The sequence below is a fragment of the Pyrus communis genome, chromosome 6 (assembly GCF_041283825.1).
Source record: "Pyrus communis isolate YQ-2024b chromosome 6, ASM4128382v1, whole genome shotgun sequence".
Classification (NCBI taxonomy): Eukaryota; Viridiplantae; Streptophyta; class Magnoliopsida; order Rosales; family Rosaceae; genus Pyrus; species Pyrus communis.
Window position 1 is genome coordinate 10,251,687 of NC_142570.1, and position 4,822 is coordinate 10,256,508.

Below are 4,822 nucleotides of genomic sequence, written 5' to 3' on the forward strand. Positions count from 1 at the left end.
CCGTCAAAATTGTTTGTATATGCTTGGATTTTCGAGTGTAGATATAGTACTTGAACGAGAAATGTTTTAATGTTTTGAAGTAATATTTATGTGGCAATGTGTGGTATGTGCAAATTTTTAAAAAATATATTTTTTTCTTAACGGGTCATAACGGGTTGTGTCACTTTACCCGTTCCTGTTAAGGACCCGTTAAGATAACGGATGTGACACGACACGAACCGTTAAGATAACAGGTGTTACACGAAAACGACACGAACACGATAGACACGACCCGTTTGCCAGGCCTAGTACCAAACCCTGTGAACTTGCTAAGTTTTTCATTGACTTTTTCAAATCTGTGGAAGAATAAGCAATCATGCCCTCAAATGCTTGAATTGTATCACTTTTTTGTCCTACTATAATGTCATATGAACTGTAGTTGCTCTCAGATAAAAATCTACCCAATGTTATGTCATTGAATTTTTCATTTGCTTTGGCTTGTTCCGCTTAGTGGGTTGGTGTTGTATCGCTTGGGCGACTTGTTTGTGACTCTACTATTCTTGCATTGGTTTATGTATGTTCACTAATACTAAGTATGTTGCATTTATAGTCTATATAGCAGATTACTCATGTGGTAGCTATGTAAGAGATTACTACAAAGTTATCTCAAGACTAAAAAGTTAATCATAGAGAAAATATCCATTTGATGTCCGCATCTGTTATGATCAATGAAATTCTCTACGCCTTCTTTAAAAAAAATGTAGTTGCTTTCAAATACAGTGTTACATGAACTGTAGCATATGAACAATTTTAAGTACACATCAAGACACGCCATTAACAAGCCGACACAAACGGAGAATTATCTCTAAAATCCACACACCTCTAAGATATCATAACCTTGACAAAAATTAAAGAGGAAGAAGAGGATATATTAATTAATTAACCCCATTATATATATACTTTTCTAATTTAATTAGGGGTGTGCTATCCACACACTCCATTTTACTTCTCACACACCTCTTGATAATTTCTGTCCGTTGATCTTCTTCAATTCATCCGATCTGACGGTCGAAAATTAAAAAGATGTGTGAGAAGTAAAATGGGATGTGTATATATCACATTCCTTTAATTATTGCAAGAAAGATGAGTCAGCAACAAGACTAAAGTCAGTATAAATGACAAAACCCTAAAGAAGTAAATAGCATTTAGCTTGTTGTCTGTTGTGCATCCGTCTCCGAACGTGTAGAGAGACTAGAGACTAGTTTCGTTTTATCTTTCCAGCCTTATGTTGTTGATCGTCGAGCTGAATCTCACTAATAAGTTAATTTAGCTTGCATGCATGTACGCATCTCGGATATTCAAATCCATTTAATTAATAGGTTGGCAATCACAAGAAGTTTCTTAAAAGACCTTGCAATGCTAGGTATCATTGTCATTGGATGCATGATTATATTGAAATTAATCTTAATTAATTAGCTTTTTTTGTACAAATATAGTGAAAGGCACTCTTTTATGGGTCTTTAATATTCCATTTTTTATTAACATAATCAAATATATGTTAGTATTTAACGCAAGTGGGCTGCTTGACTTAAGGTCTTGGCATTTTTTATTTTGGCTGGAGTTCAATCACAAATTATACATATACTAAAAGAGTAACATTTGATTGAATTCTCACCGTGTCCTTTTAGACTCAGATCACTGTTCATTCTACAGTGTTCTTCCAATTTTGTCCCTTCTTGGTTTTGTTTATTTCGTTTTTGCCATTGACAAAATATCCCTTCCGTTTTTCTATCTTGCTTTGGTATTGATTGGCGAATTTACAAATATGCCCTTAGCTGCCTGTTGGGTTTTGATGCTGCCACGTCATAAGAGATATGATCGTGGCAATTTTTACGAGCGTGTTCCATTTGCTTCTGGAATCTCTTCATTTCTTTTTGTCTCACAACCCTAGAACTAGAACATCCCCCTTCAAAATGCATGAACCACAACACGATCTTTCTCAAAAACTATGAACCATTACATGAATTTGGTCTTGATTCAAGTAAAAATTTATACCCAGAAGGTTGGGTTTCCTGGTGAGTTCTCCGGCCTATTTGGAGCTTCTTTCTGTTTTTCTTTTCCTGGGTAATCTGCAATCTTTTCTGGGTTGTTCCCTTGGTCGAAATCTTTCTTATGGAAAAAGTAGTGGTAGTGGGTCAGGTATGAGGTTTTTCATCCATCTCCAGATTCTTTAATTTGTTTTTGTTGTAGAGTATGATTCTCCGACTCCGGTAATTCAAGATAGCGTTGAATTGGGTTCCTTTAATTATGTCATCAACTGATCTCATAATATTCTCGCCTACAATGAAGCAACGAAGAAATAACATGTACAAGTATTTTGTTTTATTTTTTACCAATATGCATGTTTAGCAAAAGTCCCAGCCCTCTTCACACATTAATGTGTGGATCTGATCATTTATTTTTAAATTCAAATGTCTTATCTTAAAGTGTCAATTGCTAAAATATAGGAATCCAATCCATTTTTAAAACAATTGAGAAGCATGTTGTAAGACAATTTGGTTCTTCAGTTCACCATCTTCTAGGACATCGTATGACCCTAACGGATGCATCTTTGAATCAATACTTCATATTTTTCTAATGAATGGTTGAGTGGGTTTCTTTATCCTAAGAATTTTTTTTTCTGCAATTTCTTTTGGATTCTCTTTTTTTTGTTTGTTTTGTTCGATAATTTTCCTCTTAGTTAGGCTGACTATTTTCTTTTGGGTTCTATTTGTGGAATATTGTCGCCGCTTCAGCTATTGAGGCCACCATTTTTGAGGTATTTTTCTAATCTCTCATTTGTTTATGCAATTCTACTTTTGGATTTGATTCTAGACTAACGAGATGTTTTGACGATGTGTAATAATGTTTAGTATTCTTTAATTTTTTTTGAATTTGGGAAATCAAATTATCCAATGGAAATAAACTGTTACTTTACTGTATGTCATCAAGTTTAGAATGATAACTATGAATGCCCAAGTTATGATTAATGCCTCTATTAGTTCATTCGAATTTGATGTTCTTTCGTTTGGTCAAGAAGTATGTACAGCTATCTTTATACTTAAGAGAAATTAAATACATTGGACAACATCATTCGCCCTATTTTTTTTTTAATTACTTTTTTTTTAATCTATTTTCCCCCTCAATTTTTCTGCCATGCCCTTTCATTTGGTTTTTATTTTCTTACAGGTTTTCATTTGAATAGAAAATATTGCATTCATATGAATTCTACATCGCTGCTCAGGTCTATGATTTTTTTGCCCCTTGCTCAAGCATTATTTTCTTTTCCCTGCATATTGATATTAACTTTCTGTTTGGAAATGCCTATGTTTTTCTTTCACTTGCTAAAAATGTCTTGGCCAAATTTTTCAGGCCTTTTCTTTGTTTCTTCTTATCTTCCTCTTTCTTTGTCCAATTATAAAGCCGTTCTTCGTTTTTGTTGCTATAAAGACCTTTTCTTTGTCCAATGATGCCTAACCTTACTCTTTCTAATTTAAATGCACTCCTTTTGTCGCACATTGTATCTAATAAAGTAGAAGAAAAAGGGATTATATATGCTCCTTCATTGTATATATAAACTCCATCTTACCTTTGGTTGTGTGTCCCCCATTTGTTTACTTATATGTTTTACTATTTCTTCGTCAAATTAATCACAGTAGATTATTACATCACCGTCGTAACGATTATATACCTTCTTTACTATTTTAATTTCTAAATACACATTTGCTTTGGGTAATTCTATTAACACCCCACAATCTTATGAATACAACCCATAATTTTATTTTTTCAATTAAATTTCCGTTTTTACCTTGACAAATTAAGTTCTAAAGTCCAAAATAAACCCCATCCACCCCCTTATGCCAGCTGCCAACCACCATAGTGTCTAGGCAAAAAATCCCAGCCACTCGCCTTGCTATCCTAACCACCAGTGTCTAGGTAAAAACAACCCTTTTTTTTTTTTTTTTTTTTGCAATGGCGTATTTGGAGAACAATAGCGCAGGGATGACAGTTTTCGAGTTCACAAGGGATTGAATGTGGCTTCAGTCCATTTTTGCAATCCAAATGGCGCTTCTGCTATGGCTGCTAAATAAGACGATATCGAGATTTTGATTCGAGGTCGTCATATATTTTCGAAATTAGGATTCAGTCAGTCAACAGTTAGGTTGTTTGCTAGCAAAATAAGCCTAAACATGGGGATGGGGTGGCTTCAGAAAAATGGAGGACAAAGTTGGAATTTTAGAGGCACATTATAGAAGTGGTGTATTCATAAAGATGTGGGGTGTTAATAAAACAACCCTTTGCTTTTTACTGTCTTTGTTGCTATAAGTGATGTATTTGAACTTCTCGACTCTGTCTAATTAGTATCGTTGAGATACATTTGATATATGATTGAAGTTCGAAAAATGGGTTGGTTTGAATGCACTCATTTTAGTCTTATTGCATCTGATAGAACAGATGAAAATAGAGAGAAACAAAAATTTCATTTGCACCTTCAGGATCACAAATGAACTCTATCTCAGTTTTACTTATATGTCCCCTTTTTGTTTTCTTATATGTCCGCACTAACGACTCCTTTTTTTTCAAAGTTTGTAGGAACTAGCTGAAACCATAAACCTCAACATAATGAAGATGAAGATGGAAAATCTAGATTCTGTAACATGTTCATAGTCTATTTAAATATTTCGAATAATGAGCATTTAATCTTTTGATCACTGTAATGTGTTGCTCATTTACCTTCTCAAACACCAGACATGTAAATATTGATTTATAAAACTTATTTATATATTAATAGTATTGTCTTGAA

General features: G+C 33.7%; 1 long non-coding RNA gene across 2 annotated transcripts; it reads left to right on the forward strand.

The window, feature by feature from the left end:
- Positions 1-1,891: 1,891 nt before the first annotated feature.
- LOC148696275 (uncharacterized) lies at positions 1,892-4,822 on the forward strand. 2 transcript variants are annotated; one of them, XR_015963592.1, is made up of 3 exons: positions 1,892-2,054; positions 2,775-2,797; positions 4,605-4,822. It is a non-coding gene; the product is annotated as an uncharacterized LOC148696275 (long non-coding RNA). The 2 variants fall into 2 exon arrangements; XR_015963591.1 differs by lacking the exon at positions 4,605-4,822 and adding an exon at positions 4,019-4,444 and having other exon boundaries at positions 1,892-2,178.